Below are 23,988 nucleotides of genomic sequence, written 5' to 3'. Positions count from 1 at the left end.
CGATCATCATGCTTTCGTTTAGTAGTTGTTGGAAACTACGCAGCATTAGGCCTACAAATTGGGTATGGGGTGTAGAGAGATGGTGTGTTCCACTCCAAGGTGTTCTCCAGGTTGCCTTTCCTGAACTTCTATCTTCAGGCTCTCATTAAATTGTGGTTAAACGGAACAACTGCATTTGGCGTACTAGTTGGTTTGGGGCCTACTATCGGTGTCTGCCGCTCCTTGCTGTTCCCCTGGTTTCCTGTCCTGAAATTCCGTTTTCAGGCGCTCGTTAAGTAGTTGTTAATGTTAGACTGCATTTGGCCTACTAGTTGGGTTGGGGCCTACTATCGGTGTCTGCCACTCCTTGCTGTTCTCCTCCACTGAACAAAGCTGTGCCGCCTGTTTACTACTGTTGCCAATTTTGAACTGCATTTCGACTACTTACTGATTTGGGCCTACTCTCTGTGTCAGCCTCTCATTCCAGTTGTCCTCCACTGCAATGCCCCCTGATTAGTCCTGTGTTACCAATTTTGAACTGCATTTAGCCCACTTTATTCTTTGGGCCTATATCTGTGTTTCCTCCTCATCCTGCCCATTGCCCAGCCAGTGATAGATGAGTCTGCTGGTACATTGACCCATAACGCAACATTTCCCGTGCACGCTACACTGCAAGATTGTGACCCTGCTGAAAGTCAGGTCCCCCTTCCCGCATACCATACCACCTTACACGGGGACAAACAGGAAGGTGCAGATGAAAGTGCAGGTTCCTTCATCAGGTGGGGGGAGGAATACTAGTTGGCGACGTCACTGGCACATGGCCTCTCATAGTACGCAAAAGTGTTGCTGCCGGTGGGAGGCGCCCCCGCCGTGCAAACACCGCTGTACTTTGAGGGGCCCTGTGCCAGTGCCAATGCCAACGAGTGGGCCCCCCCTGCTTGCTCAGGTTCACAGCACTTGCAAAGTTGAAATACTTACCTCTCCCTGCTCCACTGCCGTGACGTGGTCCAGATTTCCTGGGCCCACTAATTACTTGAACCAGCCCTACCCACCACAACTTTAGCCAAATGAACCCCAATTTCAAATGCCTTCCAATTATTATAAGGTAAATTACGCTTGACAAGCTTCATTAAGAAGAATGGATGGTTTTGACATTAAAATGGGCACTCTAGGTGTTTTCCTGGCCCCCACTCACTGCCGACTATGCTGCCCCATTGACTTGCATTGGGTTTCGTGTTTCGGTCGATCCCGACTTTACGTCATAATCGGCCGATTTCACTCGACCCGACTTTTGAGATAGTCGGGTTTCGCGAAACCCGGCTCGACTCTAAAAAGGTCAAGGTCGCTCAACTCTAATTATTAGAGATGAGCAAATCTCCAAAAATATGTTTAGGGTTAGCGAATCTTGAATAGGCTGGCAGATTCATTTAGGTCTGAACAAAATTCTATACCAATGACATCTTCATGAAAAAGACATTTATTAGGCTCTGTGGCTTCTTCAGACCCCAAAGAATATGAAAAATATATAAAAAAGAAACCAAGAATATACTCACCTGTTATAGGCCCACCTCACATGCCTTGCCATCAAATCTCTCCACCCAGTTCTCCTCTGGCTGCCCCTAGTTCTCTGGCTGCTTCTCTCTTTCACCTCAGGTCCGCATTGAGTAGGTCTCACGTAGTTACTTACGATGCAATACACGGCAAGTCATAGTGAATTTGATTCATTATGAATGTATTTGCTCACCTCTAGTGATTATAATAAAATATAACCAATGTTGCCCAGTTCTCTATTCCTACTACTGCATATGCTCAAGTATAAGTTAGCCCGAATATAAGCCGAGGCACCTAATTTTACCACAAAAAACTGGGAAAACGTATAGACGTACAAGGCTGGTATGCATGGTCCCCTCATCCCTATAATGGTATGCATAGCCTCCTCATCCTTATCCTGCTATGAATGACCCCCTCATCATTATCCTAGAATGAATGGCCTCCTCATCTCTATCTTGGTATACATGAGCCGCTCATCCCTATCCTGGTATGCGTGGCCCCTTCTTTCCTATCCTGGTGCAAATGGCCTTCCTTATCCCTATCTTGGTATGCATGGGCCCCTCATCCCTAGCCTGGTATGCATGCTTTCTAGTATGCATGGCTCCTTCTTCCCCATCCTGGTATGAATGGCCTCCTCATCCCTATCTTGGTATGCATGGGCCCCTCATCCCTATCCTGGTATGCATGCTTTCTGGTATGCATGGCCCCTTCTTCCCCATACTGGTATGAATGGCCTCCTTATCTCTATCCTGGTATGCATGGGCCCCTGATTCCCATTCTGGTATGCATGACCTCCTCATCGATATCCTGGCATGCATAGCCCTTCATCCCTATCCTGGCCCCCCTCATTCCCATCCTTGTATACATGGGAAAAAAATTGTATATTGTTGTATTTCATTAAAATACTTTTTTCTTACTGTGTGGTGTGTTTGATTAACCCTTTAACAACTATAGGATCAGTAATGGATAGGTGTCTTTGGAGCGCCCCCAGTAGGGCAGTGGGGTACTCGGTACCGGGTCCTTCGGTTCTCAGCGGGGATGTCACGGTGGCTGACCCAGTCCGTGGCCCTAGGGGACGTCCATTAATAAATGGGGGAAAAGTCTTTAAAGGGGAAATGTTTGTGACACCACCTGTGGTATTCGGTCAGGGTGACCGACGCTGCTTAGGGGTCCGCTGGGGTGATGTTATGGCAGCTAGATGGTGTACCTTCCCACAGGTGAAGTATGTCCCCAGGGCTTCCCAGAGTGTAGACGGTGGATGGTGTGAGGCGCAGTAAAGAACGAGGACACAAGATTGCAGTCTCTATACCTTTACTGAAGGCTTCAGTGTCCACAGTCCAGAGCACCAGACCACAGGGCAGGCAGGGTCTGGCCGGTCGGAAGGCAAATCCAGAGTCCCCCTTATTCAGATGGAAATCAGTAGCCTTCCTCTAGCTCCTGAGTGTTGTAGTTCCTCCCTGCTGAGCTTCTCGGTGAGGTCCCCACAACTATCGTAGATGTAATGTCTCTTTCTCTCTTTCCCCCTGATGAATAGGATAGGACAAACCCGTATGACTGATGGCCTGAGGTTTATTACAGGGACCCTACGACGCCCCAGGCCCCACAAGTTGCCACTGTGCCTCCTGGGTATAATGTCGGGCAGCCAATGTGGAATTATCTGTCCTGCCAGTCTCTGAAGTAAAGCATAGAGATCCTTACTGCCTCGGTGTCCTGGCTACCGGCTTCTGCGCCTCAGAGGGAGGCAGCCTATTGCAGGGCAGAACTCCCTCTGGAATCCTCTCATTGTGCTATGACTTCGTTTCTCACTCTCAGCAACGCAATTCCCTTCGTGTCCTTTCTTAGGATGCTGCCGCATGTGGGGCAGGCGCAGCTCCGTGAACCCTTGTTCTCCACAGACCTCAGTCTGCATCTGGCTCCCTCTCACTCCAGCCAGCTTCTCCCTCAGTCTGCATCTGCCTAACTTTCTGTCCAGAGTACCAGTTTTGCCTAATTGTGAGGAGTGCCCTAATAGTTAGAAGCATGGCTCCCCCTGACGGCCTGGAGTGTGAAGTGTGTTGTGTGGTTTGTGATACCTGGTACGGTGATCTCCTTTATTGCCTTCAAATGCAAACTCACTCCCCCTGGAGGAAGAATGACATTACTGCAATGACCAGGACCGTGGGGCGCTGCATCTTATTGACACCTCACCTAAGTTGGCTTAAAGGGAACCTGTCACCCCCAAAATGGAAGTTGAGCTAAGTCCACTGACATCAGGGGCTTATCTACAGCATTCTGGAATGCTGTAGATAAGCCCATGATGTATCCTGAAAGATGAGAAAAAGAGGTTAGATTATACTCACCCAGGGACATTCCTGCTGCGGTCTGGTCCGATGGATGTCGCGGTCCGGGGGAAGAGGATGATGTCCTCTTCCCATCTTCACGCTGCGCCTTCGGCACAGGCGTGACCTTTCCCGGCACCTGCGCTCTGCAGTACTTTGCTCTGCCCTCAGACAAAGTACGCCTAAGCCGGAGCTGCGGCGTGAAGACAAGAAGAGGATGTGATCGTAAACAGATGGGAGGCCCCGGACCGGATCGCAACGTCCACCGCAGCGGGACCGCCCCTGGGTGAGTATAATCTAACCTCTTTTTCTTATCTTTCAGGTTACATCCGGGGCTTATCTACAGCATTACAGAATGCTGTAGATAAGCCCATGACGCCGGTGGGCTTAGCTCAACTTCCATTTTGGGGGTGACAGGTTCACGTTAATGTCACCTTACGATAGGAAGTTGACATTAACCCTCATTACCCCACTTGCCCCTGCTACAGGGCAAGTGGGAAGAACCAGGCAAAGCTCCAGAATTGGCGCATATAATAGATGTGCCTTTTATGAGCAGCTGCGGGCTGCTTTTTTTTAGGATTGTCCATGGCCCCTTACCAGGCTGAGAATAGCAGCCCACACCTATGAGCTTTGCCGGGTTGATTGTAAAATATAGGGGGACCCCACGTCGTTTTTTTCTTTCATTCATTCTCTCCTGCTCGCCAGACCTCATGTGGCTGGAGTGTGTCAGCAGTTCCTGCAAGATGAAGGCCTTGAAGCTATGGACTGGCCCGCCCGTTTCCATCCTCTGCCTCATCAGGAGCATGCCCAGGCATTGTAGGGAGGTCATATAGGCACGTGGAGGCCACACACACTACTGAGCATCATTTCCTCAAGACAAGGCATTTCCACTGAAGTTGGATCAGCCTGTAACTTCATTTTTCACTTTGATTTTGAGCATCATTCCAACTCATTCCAACTCCAGACCTTCGTGGGATATTAATTGTGATTTACGCTGATAATTTTTAGGTTTTATTGTTCTCAACACATTCCACTATGTAATGAATAAAGATTTACAACTGGACTATTTTATTCAGTGATATCTAGGATGTGGGATTTTAGCGTTCCCTTTATTTTTTTTGAGCAGTATATACAGTGTATATATATATATATATGTGTATATATATATAATAGACAAATAAAATGAGGAAAAACAAAAGCTTAAGTTTACAAAAACATCCATTTTCAGTTGTTTTAAACCACATTATCTGTCCGTTCAAGGCAAGGAGCTAGCAATCGAATGGGGACTGATGGGATTCTGCTCAGCGTAAGAGAAAGGAGCGAGGGACTGTGATGGTGCAAGCTCATTTCACAATAGGTGATCCGAGAAGTGGGAATTTAAGATTCCTCGCAGCCTTGTAATGTGGAAGTAGCAGACATGAGCGGGAGAAGGAGGGGGAGAGGGGTTTCTCATTACCAGCTACTAATCGCCTCGGGCGCTTGATTATGGGTAGCCAGAGAGACTCGCAATCCATATACAAGGAAAGATCCGATAAATTACCAACCTATAATCTCTGCGTTGCGCATATTTTTTTCCTGGAAATCTGAAAAAAAAGATCATAAAAAATAACACATTCCTGTTTACACATGTCGCTTGCCCTTTAGATTCTGGGCTTGTCAATTTTTCTGCATACATCAATGACTCCGAGACTTCGTTCGGACCACCCTGTCAGTGATCACAATCCTTCGCCATCAGTGAATCGATACCCTGAGAGCTGATCCTGACTGCGAATGTTTACAGGCCCCGCACGGCTGCAGCACATTAACCCCATAGCTACTGGTTTATAGAGAGCGGAGGAAATGTTCGCTCATTCTGTGCAATACAGTCACATGATTTTAGTGAATTATTCAGCTCAAATTGCTTTAATGCTTGGATATTTAAGCACACATATGGATTTTTTTTTACATATTTAATAAAATTATATATATTGTGCCAGGCCTTAGCATTTATTTTGGACAGTTTGATTCTAACTTGTTTGTGTTATTCTAAATAGTTTTGCCTGTAAACTCTCCAATTAATTAATATTACATATTGATCTTTATATTGTTTATGCAAGCCAATAATAAAAATAAATCTCTATTGTAATATCTATCATTACATGCATGTGATATGATTTAAAGGGATTGTCTAGTAGTCGGATTTTTCTGCCCAACCGCAGGGTCACTCATGGACAGTGCCTGGTGTAGCACCACATCCTCATGACAAAGGGTATTGACAAGTCATGCGTTACATAACCCTTCACCTCCCTCTTCCCAGTGAAATAATTAGATTTCACACCAAAAGTGGATTAAATTGGCACCAGCAGCCTTTTATTAGCCAAACAATGTAATCCAACAATATGAACCATATAGAAAACCTGAGGGGTGGTTCTCAAAGCCCCATAAAAAAAACTGTTATAATACGTCTGTAGGGATGTCCATTGTCTTACCCTTTTCCTGCCCCTGAACAACAGACAACAGATGCACTGTGTGAATTCCATCATGCGGTTTTATATGTGAAGTAATGCATGTCTAATGTAATGTGATATAATGTATTAAGGTGATGTACAGTATATAAGGTGTTACAGCATAATGTGATTATAGCATAAGGATAGGCTTAGAACAGCATAGGATATAGAACAGGTTAGCTTAACATGCATATAAGAACTGGTTAAGGTTAGGACTAGCCCAGTGGGAGGGCACTAGTGCTGATAAGAAGTGGGCCACTTCCTTTTTAGAGGGAGTTCAGCATCAGCCAGTGAAGAGTGGAGTAAGTTCAAGTTCAGGTGGGTTCCTAAGTGCGGCATCGGCCAATTGTTCAGGGCAGTGGACTGCCAAATGGAGATACCTGATGGACATTCCAACAATGTCTGGAGCCCCTAATAGGGCTCGGGCCAAATACCATGGATGGGCCTTGTCTTTCGACATCATGAGTTCGGTGGACATGGAGTTACATAAGGGGTAGAAGGCTGGTCCTTGGTGCACTGCCGGAGTGGACAATGAATCCTTGGGGCTGATGGAGTCAGGGGGCTTGGGGGTAATCCAGAATTAATGTGCTGCAGAACAAAAGAGTATTTGTGGTAAGCAGGAAGGAAGTCTGAATTGCTGTGCCCTATCCCACCTGATGAACTTGGACAGTTTAGTATAAGTTTGACTGTTTCAAAGAACCTAGTGTCCCATGCATTGTGTGCGGCAGCTCCTGAGGATGGAAGCCTGGAGGCAGCGGAGGCCAGCAGCCTACAATTGAGTGTGATCCTCCCCATACCCTACAGCACACTGGGACTGGGACACTCCATGTCTGCAAAGTGCCAGAAAGCAACTACCGCTCTGCAGCACTTTACATGCTCAGCTAAACTCAAGTCATATTTTACCTCTTGCCGTTTCGCACCATCTCAGAGGCACCTGTTAACCAACTTGACAAATGACATAATCTACCACCCAGGTACAGAACTTCTTGGGCTTCCCCCACCAATCCGCCATTAGCCACATCCACCAACTTTGAGGACGTCCTCACCAGCCACGCTGCTATGACAACATTCTCACAGAAGGGAACCAGATAAAAAATGTCCCCATTCTACTTAAAACATATCATGGTAAAAACCATACCAGAGTGATGATAATAAGGGGGGTGGATAGGAGATTGCTCCACAGAGGAATATGTAAAATGGCTGCCCTCCATCAATGGTCCCCAGCTTATAAACCTCTTATCTTGCTCAAAATGACCATTCCCTGTTGATGTCACTCCCCCAGTCGATATTCCACCCACTTAATCCTTCGCTGCCTTCACTCCAGTTACTCACTGGCTTCCAGCTCCAACCCTGTCATGCCGGCCTTGCTTTTAAGCCTGAGAGGCCCAGTACGGCCTCTCTTTAAAGCGAATGGGCAAAGCTGTGAGCTATGACATAGTCTACTGACAAACGTGGCGCTATTTCTGTAAGCTATTCATACTTTTACCTTACAGGTAAACAAAACAATACACTTAAACGTTTATCTGTAAAAACCCTTTATTAGTCCATCCATATATGTTTGCTCACTCCAGCTTGTTCATAGTTCATATAGACTACAGGCAAGAGGCGACGTTTTCTCATGCTTCCTACTATGTTGCATATCTCGCTATGGTTCAGGTCTATAACATGGAGAGCGTGGCCTAGGAATAATTTCCCTGTGATCTCCGTGCTGAATGCTTCATTGTTGTTCATGTGTATAACGCAGTATAGGAATTGCTTTCATGCTCAGCGTTACATTCTGTAAATTTCATTGTCATTTATATGTATAGCACATATAATATAGCATAGCATTCATTTTCTTATGGTCTACTCTGTGCTGCCTTTCTTTGTTTGTGTTTTACAGTGGCGTATACAGAGGTTTGTTGGCCTGAGTGCTGGTTCATACCCTCAAGCTTCCCTGAGGATTAGTGCTATTATAGGGCTGTATAATGTTGCCTAACATCCCTAGGGCTCTGACCCAATGATAGAGGTTGGATCTCAGCAGGGGTCACCTGATCACAAAGTCTATAGTAAAGGTTGCATGGCTTGGCTTGTTAGAGGAGAGACAGTCTAGTACAAGGCCTTCATTCCTTGCATGGAAGTTTGTAATCTATGGCAGGTACCATACATTACATGCTATACATTATTTTGAAGAGTCCTCTTCATTTGGGATCAGTTATGCATCAAATTCAATTTCACTGAGGATCACATGAGCATTATGGTTGACTTCAAAGTGCTGCTTGTAAGGGCTCATGCAGATGTCTGTGCAACACGGTATGAGCACAAACTGCAATGCACGGAATGGCCAGGGGCTATAACAGAGCTGACCCTGGGTAATAGGGCTGTAAGACAACTGTCCCTGGGGGCTAATCTGCAGGCCATTATACAGTGTAGAAGCTAAAGCGGGAGCAAATATACAATATAGGAGCTAGTGTGGGGCCCATTATGCAATGTGGCAGCTAATATGGGGCCCAGTCTAAAGTATAGAAGCTAATGTGGGGTCCATTATAAAGTGTGCAAGCCATTATACTGTGTGGGTTCTACAATGGGAACCATTATGCAGTGTGAGGGCTTCTGTATGGGTCATTGTACTGTGTGTTTGGGGAGCAGTGGGGACCTCACACTATGTATAGCAGAGTTGTGGGGGTATCATACTGTATAGCGGAGCTTTGGTCCCATCATACTGTACATAGTGGAGCTGTGGGGACATCATACTCTGTATAAGCGAGCTGTGGACCTACGATTCTGTGTATAGAGGAATATTACATTGCTAAGTTATTAACATTATTATATGTTAAGTGGGCACTTAAGAAGCATTATTGTAGGGACACTTAGAGAGGTTCACATAGATGTTTCATCCCTCTAAGCTGAACTCCTAGCTCCACCTCTGGCTGGTGCTGCCCCCTCTACTAAGTACTGACTGCATCCGCTCAGATCCTGAGATAACGCCAGCCCCCTATGCTAAGCACTGGCTGTGTCAACGTAGAATGTAGCCAGTACTTAGTAGAATGGGTGGCACCAACACAGCGCGTGGACGCCATCTTAGATTTTGATCTGTGGCCACACTTCCACACCGCTCCCACTGACTCTCCGTACAAGGATAATCTGTCATTATGTCTCCTGACCTCATGGGCCACATAAAATGACATAGAGTGCTGGATTTGAGGCTTGAGTTTAGCACCTCAAACATCACAGCTATAAACATCACATATGCTCATCTTTTTCTGTCATTTATTTGGTTGCCCCATAAAAGACATGAATCACCTATTGAAGAATGGGTAATAAATGTAGGTTTGATGGAGGTCCATCCACCTGCACCCCCATAGTCATGATCAGAGAGAGCTGCTTTTCAGCAGTAGTAACCCAGGTAATTAGACCTCACATAAATGGACCAGTAAGGAGCAGGTGTGACCACTACTCCATTCCTTGTGTATAGGTGTGGTGGTTGAACATGTTCACATCCAACCAGGAGTAAACACAGAAATAAGAGGGACCTGAGTAAGAACAATATATGGGCCATTTGCAGTCCAATAGCTTATCATAATTCACAATTCCACCTGCTGTGGAGATGGAAGGGGCCCCCCTTGCCTCCTGGCTCCTGTGCGGTTGCACAGGTTGCACCAATGGATGTCCACCCCTGCGATCAATACATTAACAGTGGGCATTTGTGACCCTTTTTCACAATCTCAGCAGTGAAACTCCATCGTTCCTATCCTGCAGAAGTGATAAACATTATTTATATTTTAAGTCTTATCCATATTGTATAGCCTATTGTTAGACATGAGTAAAATACATATAGCATCCTTCAACGTTAACTATCACCTTTAACTATGGAAAGTAATGAATATGTTAGTTTTATTGGGTAACCTTACGGACATATTAGTCACCCTTATCATTTTCAATGCTTTCTGGACCATAGCAAATGTCAATGGAGTAAGGGACGCTGAGGAGCTCTTGACTGTTTCAGCTCTGTATGGGAAAAATCTTGTAATGCTTCTCAGATCTCAGGGAAGATGCTTACAAACCACATGAGACCAGGGTGGATGAGGAATGCATAAAAAGCAGAGCCATATGACACTCAATTGTTAAGGCAAAAAAGCATAATTAGCACCTTGCAAGCACCCACAGGAGCCGCTCTGTCTTCTAAGGGCAAAGCCGTATAACAATATTGAGCGCTTGGAGACATGAAAGACGATAGCAGGCAACGTGTTCCAGGTGCTCTTATTAAATGAATGTGGTTTAACTAGCGCAAACGTACTCATGTCTGCCTGGAGACCCTAACCAACGTCTCCAACCGCTGCCATATGGTCTGACTATAGCAAACACATAATATGCACAGAACTTCTCTCCTATAAATCCAATATCTGGATTCCTAACCAGACCACTGTATTAAGAAATCCGGAGTATACAGTCAGGCAGTACAGAGCTGCATGTGAAATTCTATATAATCTTCATTATTTACAGGGCTACATGTGCACCTACAGCCTATAAGGGATTTGACTCTAGGCACTTATATAACCCAACTGATCTTTTCACACATTCATTTCCTCATCTCATTACGAGTTTGCACTTATTTTGAACATTGACAAGGTAAATTGACATTTCTGAGAATAACATTTTTTGCCATAAGCTTTAGCAGCCCCTGGAACGTTTTATTTTTTTTTTTTCAATATCCCATTCGGCTTCCTGATACCCGACCTTCATGCATCTCGTAGAACTGCCTTACAACGTGCTTCGCAAGGCATAATTAGCAATTCACGAGATTCATTTTCAAACGGGCAAGGAGAGGAGAGAAGGAAATCACCTTTTAGCGAATGAAAGGCGGGCAGAGGGAGGCTATTTAAAACCCGTGCATGAAATTCCCCTGAGCACAGAGCGAGTGAACATGTTGACTCATTGCCAAGAAGCTCTTTCCAGCGCTGTATAATGCGCCTGCAAGAAAATTACGGCTCTAGCGAAGAGATCGGGTCTGTCCTAGTCGCTTTATCCTATTGCGTTCAGGATCGGACCACCTTAGCTTTCCTTACCCTTTGTTTTCACAAGTGACAGACAAATCCCGAGCCGTCCTTCAGACTGATGTACCTGCATACTGTATGCTAACTACCCCCAGAAGGTCCTATATAATGATTTGCTCCGTATGACTGATAACCTAAGGTTGCCTTTCCTCAAGAGCTGCCTAATTGACTCCCTCTCATCCAATCCTTCTATTCCAGAGTATTGTTATGCTCTGCTTCCTCGTGAAGCTTCAGACCCTGAACCATGCTATGTGTATTCATATAAAAAGCCCTTTCATTGTGTATGCTGCAGGCAGATACCATTGTGCATGCGTACGTCTAATACGTCTAAGGGGATCTTCTTGGAATTGTAGTTATAGACAGATGCCAATTTGATAAGCAATGGTGCAGTATTCTAGAAGAGCGCAAAGTAATTTCCAGATTATTTCCATGGGATCTAGAAAGATGCAAACCTATTTTTTTACTGGATAAGTCATTCCTGGAATTTACAGCGCTACTCGATATTCTCCTGTAAGACATTTGAAAAGTTTATTTTACTCACTTATATAGCTCCATTAATTCCACAGAGCCTTACAGACATGATCATCGCTATCCCCACTGGGGCTCACAATCTAGATTCCCTATCAGTATGTCTTTGGAATGTGGGAGGAAACGGGAGTACCCGGAGGAAACCCACGCAAACACGGGGAGAACATACAAACTCTTTGCAGATGTTGTCCTTGGTGGGATTTGGACCCAGGACCCCAGCGCTGCAAGGCTGCAGTGCTCCCTTCTATTGTTTTATTCCGCCTCTGTTATTCCTGTGCAAATCAATTGATCGTGGAAAGACAGATCTGGTCTGGTTTGGAGTGCCTACAGAACATACTGACACTACGCTGTTGGTTTTTTCGTGTGACATTTTTGTATAATAGCTTCTATAGCTGTATTTCCTTCATAAGCACCTGTTTAGAATTTGTGCAAATATGTAACATAATCATATGATCAATGGTATCAGTTTTTTTCAACTGTTGGAAACATTTTTGTAGCTATAGAAAAAATCTTTCGCAATTTATTAAAATTCAAATGTTTTACATTAAAGGAGTAATCTACCGTAAGTTAGAAATGTCATTTTCAAATACCTGAATGCTCAGCTAATAAAGATGAATCCCTAGTTTTGACTTATTTACTTGCCAGTTAGAAGATTCTCTTACTTTGGAGGACCTGGCATGTAGTGTTTTATTTTTCCTGTGGTGGCGCTGCAGGGAAATTAAACATTTGCTGCCTGATTTCAACACAAATTACATTTGATTAATGGAGGTCCAAAGTAGAAACTAAAGGCTTGACTGACTGTTTATATGGCGTTCTTTGTAGCTCCAGTGTCAGCAATGAGATGAGTGATTTTTGGTTGTGATATTGTGAATTTCCCTTTGAAAGTCTTCTTTGCTTTATTTCACACTAAGATTTCCAGGACTGCTGAGTGAAGCAGGGTGGTGATCTTTAAGGGAATCAGCAGTAGTGAAATCTGGTTGGCAATGCACCATGGGAATAAATATGCATATTAGTTCTCTACCAGTAGGAAAAAAGTCTGCTGTATGTGGCTTGTTCCCCTTAATGGAGATGCCTACTTTGTAAGTCAATGTCCAAGCCTTTGACTTGTGACATGAGAGACCTAGCCAAGCTGTCTTTGTCCTAATTTTGGGCAAGTCAGCACCACGGCCATGCCCCTAGGTATACAGGTAGTTTGAGTTACTCACAATTCAGATTCTTTACTGTAAGAGCAGTGAGACTATGGAAGTCTCTGCCACATGATGTTATAATGTTTGAGTCACTGCTAAAATTCAAGAAGGACCTTGATGCCTTTCTAGGTAAATATAATATTACAGGTTATGGGCACTAGATTCTGTGATGGGGCAATGATCCAGGGAACTGGTCTGATTTCCATATGTGGAGTCCAGGAGGAATTTTTCCCCTAATCTGGATCTATTAGTATCTGCCACATGGTGTTTTTGCCTTCCTCTGGATCAACTTGTTAGGCTATAGGATGAACTTGATGGACCTAAGTCTACCTTCAGCCTTAAAAACTACAAACCTTGTGGAGCCCCTTTCAGCAGTTCAAACTGCTTTAACTATTGGAAAATTGCAGTGTCCCTAGTCTCAGAAGGGTATCTAGTCTTTTGCCTAGTCAACCTTGTGAATAATATGGCTTGGGAGCTAGTACCCTAAAACGATTGAACAAATTCCGTTAAGACTGCAAATTAGCCATGTGTACAAATATATTGTTATTGGGTCTTCTGTTCTTTTACCTAATATTTTCTCCATATGATTTTGTTATTTACCCCTGCCTCTCAGTGCTGGTCTCATGAATCACTTCCATCATTAACCCACATGCTATGTATTTTCAGCCACTAATGAGCTAAGATGCTGAACTAAACATTGCTGTAAGAAATTAAGTCTGTGATGTCACTGCGGAGACGACAGAATCTGTATGAAACTGTTAGTAAGTAGATATGGCTGAACGGAGCTAAAATGATAAGAATTCAAAATCTCAGGGCGATAAATCATAAAAGCCTGATTCCTAAACTTTCTGTTGCAAAGCCATCTTCATGGCTGAATAATGCAATCGGCTTGTCTGCTCAGGATTCATAGACTTACTAAATATTTATGACTGGATGGATTGCACGACACAGAATTATACGGTGAGCAGGCCTGATTCTCCTCATCCCTGTACAATTCCGTCCATATTATGTTTCCCGCTCCTCATGCTCCCCCTGATCTTATTAGTCCTCCTGCCCTGTTCCCCCTCCTTCGCTAATTCTTTCACTCATTCAGCGCAGCTGGAGAAGCTTCTAAGAAACAATACGATCCAGACTAAATACAGATATTCAGCGAAAGCTCTGTAAGGAGAAAACTGCAGTGCTAAGCCATGAAAGAAGTGAGCGCTGCCCCCTGTTGGGCTTTCTGGAAGACAGTCTTTTAATATACGAAAACCGTACCAATTTTTTACTTGTCATATAGATACAACTTATTATTATATTATGCTCTTAAAGTAGTCTGAACTAGAATTTTGGATAATATATTTTTAAATATAGAAACACATAAAATGTTTATTATAATGAGTATTTTCCAAGGTAAAAAGAAAGGTTCCCTCACTCCATTTTTCTCATTCTGCCTCAATATGATATTTGGAAAGTTGTATCATAAGGTGTTGGCTTTGTCCCATGTCGCATTATCATTTTAGTTTCATCAGTGATGTGGTCACGTTGCATGGCAAGCAATCACTAAGGGCAAAATATCATCATGACTAGAGATGGAAAAATCGATTACGAGGACTCCGTTCCACTGGCAGGGTCAGTGATCTGTGACCTCTGGCTGGGAGTCCTTGGAATCTTTTTACCTCCCGGGAATCCCGACTCTTCTTTATCATTATTGCAGCATGACACAGCTTGGCTAATCAAAAGAAGAGCTGGGAATGTCATGATGAGGTAAGGAGATTCGCAAGCTTCCTGTGTACCAGTGACAGAGTACTGACCTGGCTGATGGATCAGAATCGTGTGAATCGATTCTTCCATTTCTGATCATGACAGTTTTCCAAATATTGATTTAAAGGGAACCTATCACCCCCAAAATCGATGGTGAGGTAAGCTCACCGTCATCAGGGGCTTATCTACAGCATTCTGTAATGCTGTAGATAAGCCCCCGATGTAACCTGAAAGAGGAGAAAAAGAGGTTAGATTATACTCACCCAGGGGCGGCCCCGCTGTGGTCTGGTCAGACAGGTGTCTCAGGTCCGCTCCGGCGCCTCCCATCTTCATTCCATGACTTCCTCTTCTGGTCTTCACACCGCGGCTCCGGCGCAGGCGTACTTTGTCTGCCCTGTTGAGGGCAGAGCAAAGTACTGCAGTGCGCAGGCGCTGGGCCTCTCTGACCTTTCCAGCGCCTGCGCACTGCAGTACTTTCCTCTTCCCTCAACAGTGCAGACAAAGTACACCTGCGCTGGAGCCACGGCGTGAAGACCAGAAGAGGACGTCATGGAATGAAGATAGGAGGCACCGGAGCGGACCTGAGACACCCATTTGACCAGACTGCAGCGGGACCGCCCCTGGGTGAGTATAATCTAACGTCTTTTTCTCCTCTTTCAGGTAACATCGGTGGCTTATCTACAGCATTACAGAATGCTGTAGATAAGCCCCTGATGACGGTGAGCTTACCTCACCACCGATTTTGGGGGTGACAGGTTCCTTTTAAATCTGAAAAATCTTCTAATCTTCACATGTGTAGTAAAAGGTGAAGGAAAGTATGTTTTGTATATGTCATCTTGCTGTTATGTCTGTAAAGTAAGGAAATGCCATGAGGCACAATTCAGCAGATGCCTTGTCCAATAACATGGAAAAAATTAACATATAGGGCTCAATTCATCAAGACCAGTGATATCTTGATGAGCGGACGTGCTGGAGTCAGACACTCCTGATTTATGAAGCAGTGCACGCCTCTTCATGAATATGGAGCATCTGATAAGTGGCATGTGCCTCCGTGTGCTACGCTAAGAGTCTTATTCCATTCATGTCCTGGAGTGATATTTCTGGCGTGACGAGCCCCAGCCGTGCCTCGTCTTCCCCCTGCTCTGATGATCTTGATGGAACTGAAAGAAAGTGTTGTGAAAATGCCTAAAGTTGCAAACATTTTCGCCACAAGTTCGATTTATGCCTCAATTTTTGACTTTTAACAGTTTTTACGCCAGAATTCTGATGAGAAAGCTTTGATTAATCATTTTTTTTATTTTAGTTGACCATGTCAGGAATATGAAAAATAACATAGAGCATTTCTGTCATATGGATTCTCAGTTTAGTACATAAGGATAAGTAGTAATTGGGTAACTCTATTGGAGACTACCGTATTTGTTTGGTGACTATGGCTGCTGCTCGTCTTAACAGTAATGTCACCTGTGCTCTGGTCTACAATAGATGCGGAGTACTAATTCTTACCGTATTGGCACAGTTTGCCAATGTTGTAAAAGCCATAATTTTATAACAGCGGGTCACGAAGGTCATGCCAGACTATGATATGCCTACATCCAACATTATTCTTCATACAAGTTGCTAGGTGCATGTCACTGTGGGCCTAAATTCCCCACAAACATACACTTAAAAGGGACTCTGTCACCTGAGTTTGATTCACCCTTTCCTTACCCGCCGGCTGCATGCTGGCTGCAATATTGGATTGAAGTTCATTCTCTGTCCTCCGTAGTACATGCCTGCACAAGGCAAGATTTCCTTGTGCAGGCATGTACTACGGAGGACAGAGAATGAACTTCAGTCCAATATTGCAGCCAGCATGCAGCCAGCGGGTAAGGAAAGGGTGAATCAAACACCCGAAAACCCCGCCCCTATGGCTGAAGATTGTTCCCTCCAAATCCAGGTGACAGTGTCCCTTTAAATATTCATATTGGTATATACCTGTCTGGCCTGACTGATGTATTTATCTGCATCGTTTTCCAAGAAGTGCAATGTCAATATGTTTCATTACTTCATTACTACTTTGCCTATTAATTCATTACAATCTGAAAGAAAATGCAGAACTTGCTAGTACATACTTGGCCGTTTCTTGAAACTGAAGACTCAGACAAAATGTATATTCATTTCCCATATTGATTATTTTATATCTCCCAACATTTCAAATGGACACCTTGGATTCTAGTAAATAAATACACATTTCTTTCAGCTCCTCATGCAGACAAGCAAACGTGTCTACTTCAGCATTATAGATAAATCAGAAGCCTCATATATTACCATTAAAAGAAGTACTCCCACGCAGATTAATATATAGTATGTAATGGAATATAGTCAGATAGATTCTTACATGTTAATAAGGGGAACAGTCAATAAAATGCATCAGTAAGACCACAAAGAAGTAATGCAGGTGAAATATAGACCATTAAAATGAGTTGTCAACCCTGAAACATGTCAATGTATAATGAAATACGATATAGCTATTTAGCATGCTTTGTATTTAAAGGGATTGTTTCATCACTGACAACCCTTTTAATATTGGGTCAAGCTCCTGGCGCTTCCAGAAAATCACCATAGCCCAGCCAGACATTTCCTCTAAATTTGCCATTAGAAATGAGTGATTAGATTCAATACAAATCATACTTTCAGGAATTCCTTGAATATGGCACTTGTGTGAATCACTTAAATGGCCACCACCATTTTGCACATTGCAGACGATTGCATCAGCCAGAAAAGGAGCATATGGCCCCGAGCATAGCCAGACATACTGCGCCATAATGCCTTGTAGTGAGTAAATCATGTTATAAAGCGCAGTCAGTCAGGAGGAAACATCATGGTCTGTTAAAAAGCACAAGTAGGAATTTCAGCAGCTATATTGTGGTGAATCTGGTTAGCGATAATATGTTTCAGCTGAGATAAAGAGATAAAGGGAGAAAGCCACACAAGACTGAAGAAATTGTGCAGATAGTCCCCGATTCATCATTACCTTCGCAACTATTTTTTTTGTCTACTTTTGTGTCTTTTTGTTTGTACCTAATTTATTATTTTAAATTCTAAAATTTAGAAGTTTCTAAATAAAATTGGGTTCCTGTAGTGATTTTCCAAGACCCGTAAGGTTTATATTTTTCTGTCAATTGAGCTATGTAGCTGTGTTTTTTAATACCATTTTTGGGGTAGGTAAGTGTTTTTATTGCTTTTTTTGCATTTTTAAGAAGTTTTGGTGCCCAGAGAACTTCAATTCCAATGTTTAGATTTTTAATTTATCTTTACGGTGTTTACTGTACGAGATATTTAATTTTATATCTTGATAGACTGGACTTTTACAGACCTGCAATATCAAATATGTTTATCTTTAAAAAAAAATTAAAATTCTAGTGAAAAAAAGTTGGTGATTTTAATGTCCTGGGCTTCGCAGAAGTATCAAGATGGCAGTGAAGGGGGCATCCAATAGATCCCTAATTAATTTGAGGGCTGCCAATGGAAGCCCGTGCATGCAGGCATCGGCAATTTAAAAGCCACTGTGAGAGATTGACAGCAGCATCTAGATGGTTAATAGCAGTGGTCAGAGCTGTAAAGGTACGTGTCCATGATCAAGAAATAGCAGTGCTTTGAACGCAATGTATTTTCGCTGCGCCCAAAACGCTGTGTTCAATCATGCAGATAAATCTACTTGTTCATTGAACAATGCAAATTTAATGCATCCAATACATTTTATTTCATCTCTGCAACAGAAATTGACATGCTGTGGTTCATAAACCCACACTGTGGGTGAGTTTACGCAGCGTCAAATAGACGCACAATGGGTATGGGATTTCTAAAAATCCCATCCACTGTGCTTGTATCATAGAATGCAGCGTTTTGGATGCATCGCAGGTGAGCTGCGTCCAAAACGCTGCTATTCCTGATCATGGGCATCTACCCTTAGACTTGAATGTGGAGCGGCATCAGTACCTGCGCCCCCTCAACACTCACCCTACCGCTTTATGATGATTATATCCATCATAGGACAGTAAGAAATTAATGTGCAAAGAGACATGAGAGTCACTGTGTCTATCATGTATTTTCAGAGCAATTAAAAGCTTTGGAATACTTTTGATTCTTCACAAGTCAATTTGGCGTGGGCAAATTCTGGTGAATTTGAATTTAAAAAAAAATGCTCATGCTGCATGCTCATGCAGGGGAAATATTGGCCTTTTAAGGGCATAAAGGCTTCATAGCGAATGGGAAGATTCCTGTTTCCTCTAAAGTCACATTTACATGTTCAGAATTTGGTCAATATTTTACATTAGTATTTGTAAGCTAATACCAGTAGTGGGTGAAAAATGCAGAAGTGGTGCACATGTTTCGATTATACTTGTCATGTGAGTCACCTGCCAGGGCCATGGGGTACTAGTTACCGGGTCCAGTACTTAAAGAGGATGTCACAGTGGCTGCGACCCGGTCCGTAGCCCTGGGCGTCCAAATAAATAGGAAAGGTCTTTAAAGGGTTTAATAAAGTTTGTATTCATGGCACCACCTGTGGTGTTCAGTCAGTGGGGACCGACGCTGCTTAAAGGGGTCCTCTGGGGTGATGTTATGGCAGCTAGATGGTATAACTTCCCACAGGTGAAGTAGGTCCCCAGGGCTCCCGGTGTGTAGATGAGGATGGTGAGTGGTGCAGTAAAGAACGGAGAACACAGGTTTGCAGTCTCTTTACCTGGTTTACTGAAGTCCTCAGGCAACCGCAGTCCAGGGGACCAGATCACAGGTACAGGCAGGGTCCGGCTGGCTTGGAAGCGAATTCAGAGTCCCCTTTACCAGGTGGAGTTAGAAGCCTTCCTATTAGCACGGTGATGTTGTAGTCCCTTACTGCCTTTGGCTTCTGGCAAGGTCTTCACAATTTTCTCTGTCCTCCATGAAGGTTAGGACACAAAACCATATGACAGGTGGCTCGAGCCTTTTTATAGAGTCTCTATCAGACCCGGGCTCTATGTGCCACTGTGCCTCCTGGGTATTATGACCGACAGGTTACTTGAAGTTCAGCTATCCTGCCGATTTCTGCTGTGCCTCCTAGAGTCCGACATAACCTCAGTCTTCCGGCTACCGGAATCTGCGCTCGGTCAGGGAGGTAGCCCAAACGCTGCTATGCTCCCCTGGTGTATCTCTCCTGTGCTTTGTTCTCCTGCACGCTCATTAAACACTGTTCTTATAATAATAATTTAAATTTTTTTATTTATATAGCGCCAACATATTCCGCAACACTTTACAATTAATTTATTTCAGTATCTCACTATCTAGGAGCCCCTCACACGTCCTTCTGCCTCAGATGGCTCCAGTCTGCTGTCTGGCACTAACTCACTGAAACTGACTACTTTCCCTCCAGACCAGAATGTATATATATATAGGGAAGTTCCCCCTAAACCAGGTTTAGAGCTCCCCCTTCTGGACTGGAGTGTGAACATGTTGTGTGCTTTGTGATTATCTGATAAAAGTAATCCTTCATCGCTTCCAAGCATGACATCACTCTTGCAGTGAGGAAAGCAATGCCACTGTGACAACCAGGACCCTGGGGTGTCACACATGCAATGTGTTGAGATTGTGGATGCTAACGTGGTCCCTAGAACTAGGGGTGCCTTAGTCTATCTATGTCCCCCAGATTATTCCTAATGGTGGAGATGCCAGGTTTAAATGCCTTGCTATTCAGGCAATGAAGAAAAAATTGTGGCGCTGCACAGCCTGTGAATAAGATACTGATAAACTGCAGTCACTTGTGGGTGTTTAGACTTCAGTAGCTGGAGGTGCTCGCATGAGGAAAAACAGGCATTCCAATATGAATACAACGAAGAAAAAAATGCGGCAGCACTCACCAGATGGCGTGGTTCAAACCTTTATTGGAGATACACAATCCATAGTAGCGTGTTCACGGCTCGGGGGAGTACGGACATAGTGGAAGTGAGCAGGGAAAGACTGGTGAGTGCTGCCGCATTTTTTTCTTCATTGTATTCATATTTAAATGCCTTGCTATACTTCTATATCAACCCTTCTCTGTCCCCTCCTCCACCCAGGTAGGTGGTAAGCTGAAGTGTGTATGATAACACTAGCCAGACAAACAAAGGAAGACGGACAAGGATAAATTAAAATAACAATCGTACAAAATAAACATACCAAACAACAAAGATGCAAACTCGGCTTTGGGAAAATGGCCGCCGCGATCTCTAATGCGCACGCGCGGCATCCCGCGGCCATTTTCCTGAAGCCCCGTGCAGCAGAGCACTCGATCTGCGCACGCGCGGCCCCAGGAAGATGGCCGCCCCCACCGATGACAGGGGCAATAGCGCAGAACGCGTGCTTTTGCTTCACGTGCGCGCAGGGGATTCGGAACTCTGGACATGCGCACACCACTACGCCACCAACGGAAAGCTGGGGAAGAAAAGAGCGATGTCACCACGCCCACCCGACCTGACCAGCCTGATTGACAGGCGAAAACGGCGACTTTGGTAATGTATTTCTCAGCATAGGTGGGGAATCGGGGTACACTACATACACTATAGTAACGCACAGCGCAGGCCCTATTTAACAGTATTTATATCTCAATCTCAAAAAACGGGGTGACAGGTTCCCTTTAATACCGTGTATTGACACCTCTATTTGGACCCCTCTTCTCCAAATTTTTAAGAACAACTTGCTACACTGATGCAATGGATTATTATTATTATTTATTATAGCGCCATTTATTCCATGGCGCTTTACATGTAAGGAGGGGTATACATAATAAATACAAGTACAATAATCTTAATCAATACAAGTCACGACTGGTACATGAGGAGAGAGGACCCTGCCCGCGAGGGCTCAAAATCTACAAGGGATGGGTGAGGATACAGTAGGTGAGGGTAGAGCTGGTCGTGCAGCGGTTTGGTGGATCGGTGGTTACTGCAGGTTGTAGTCTTGTCGGAAGAGGTAGGTCTCCAGGTTCTTTTTGAATAGATAAGGAAAACCTTTCCTCCCCAGGTACTCCTGTAGAACGATTCCAATTTAAGGAGCAGAATTGAGGATGAAATCTGTATGCCCCGAAGAACGGGGAATTGCCAACAGATTTATGACAACGGTTATGCACAGGGAATTCAGACATAGGTAAGTAAGAAATCTAATCAACCTGATTCTCAGGAACAAAACGCGTAACATATGTCTCAAGATTCTGGTTCACACATTCAGTTTGGCCATTAGACTGTGGATGAAAGAATAAGAAAATGAAAGATGGACCCCAAAATGAGTACAAAATGCTTTCTAAAACTTGGAAACAAATTGCACCCCTCGGTCGGAAACAGTATCAGAAGGAATCCCATGTAACTTCATAATTCTCATGTACAGCACCGTAGAATCAATGTTGCTATATAGATAAATAATAATAATTTATTTGATAAAAATTTGCGCCAAAGTCTTGCCATTAGGTAAAGCGGGTAATGTTATGAAATGACATCTTGCTGAATCTGTCCAACACCGCTAATATAACAGTGATTAAATCTACCTACAAATGAGTCCAAGGGCTACAGGAAATCGCCAAAGGTTGACGAGCCCAAGATGGAAAGGTATGTGGGTCTTTAAATGCACAAAAATACTGCAGGCAGCTACATACTCCCAAAGATCCTAGTGCACCACATACCACCAAAAACAACGAGTAAGAAGATCTGTGGTAGCTTTACTACCAGGATGTCTGGCCACTGAATCATGATGTTCACTTAAAATTTTAAGACGGAGATTCACAGGAACAAACGGTATACCTGAAGGACAGACCTGAAACCCTACGACCTCCCTCTCCAGATCAGAACATATAGATGCAATGACTACCTCTTTTTTAAATTTAGGAACCAATTCACAATTATCTCCTCCCCTAGGAAAACAACAAGATAAGGCATGTGCCTTAAGGTACCTTCACACTAAACGACGCTGCAGCGATCCAGACAATGATCCGGATCGCTGCAGCGTCGCTGTTTGGTCGCTGGAGAGCTGTCACACAGACCGCTCTCCAGCGACCAACGATGCCGGTAACCAGGGTAAACATCGGGTTACTAAGTGCAGGGCCGCGCTTAGTAACCCGATGTTTACCCTGGTTACCAGCGTAAAAGTAAAAAAAACAAACGCTTCATACTTACCTTCCGCTGTCTGTCCCCGGCGCTCTGCTTCTCTGTACTGGCTGTGAGCACAGCGGCCGGAAAGCAGAGCGGTGACGTCACCGCTCTGCTTTCCGACCGCTGTGCTCACAGTGAGTGCAGGAAAGCACAGCGCCGGAGGACAGACAGCGGAAGGTAAGTATGAAGTGGTTTTTTTTTTACTTTTACGCTGGTAACCAGGGTAAACATCGGGTTACTAAGCGCGGCCCTGCGCTTAGTAACCCGATGTTTACCCTGGTTACCAGCGAAGACATCGCTGATTCGGTGTCACACACCCCGATTCAGCGATGTCAGCGGGAGAGCCAGCGACCAAATAAAGTTCTGGCCTTCTGACCAACGACATCACAGCAGGATTCTGATCGCTGCTGGGTGTCAAACTGAACGATATCGCTAGCCAGGACGCTGCAACGTCACGGATCGCTAGCGATATCGTTTAGTGTGAAGGTACCTTAAATGTTCTTATCCCTCGGCGTGAACGTTACAAAAATATTGAATCTGGTAAAGAACAATGACCATCTTGCCTGTCTAGGTGTCAGACACTTTGCATACTCCAAATATAAAAGATTTTTATGATTGGTGACTAACTCTCCCTTTTGAAGTAGTGTGGGTTCTCCAGCTGTGTTGTGCTTCCTACTCCTCTACCTTTTGCTCAGGGCCGGTTTTAGATAAATTGGGGCCCTAGGCAAAAGTTTAAAATGAGGCCCCCAATGCTCACATATTTCTCCATGACACTTAAACATTTCAGTTGTATTTGCATGCGTTGAGTTCAGGCGGTTTAATGAGTGTGATCAACAATATTGAAGTCTCTTGGTTCTTGTTTCTCGGCCTCTCATGCACTTAAACATACATACATGGCACGCATTTATACACACACACATGTACATGGCACACACATACATGTACATGGCATACATTTATACACACATGGCACACACTTATACACACACATATACATGGCACACACTTATATTATTATTATTTATTATTAT

This window comes from Ranitomeya imitator, chromosome 3 (genome assembly GCF_032444005.1).
Source record: "Ranitomeya imitator isolate aRanImi1 chromosome 3, aRanImi1.pri, whole genome shotgun sequence".
NCBI lineage: Eukaryota > Metazoa > Chordata > Amphibia > Anura > Dendrobatidae > Ranitomeya > Ranitomeya imitator.
Note: the sequence above shows the minus strand (reverse complement) of the source record.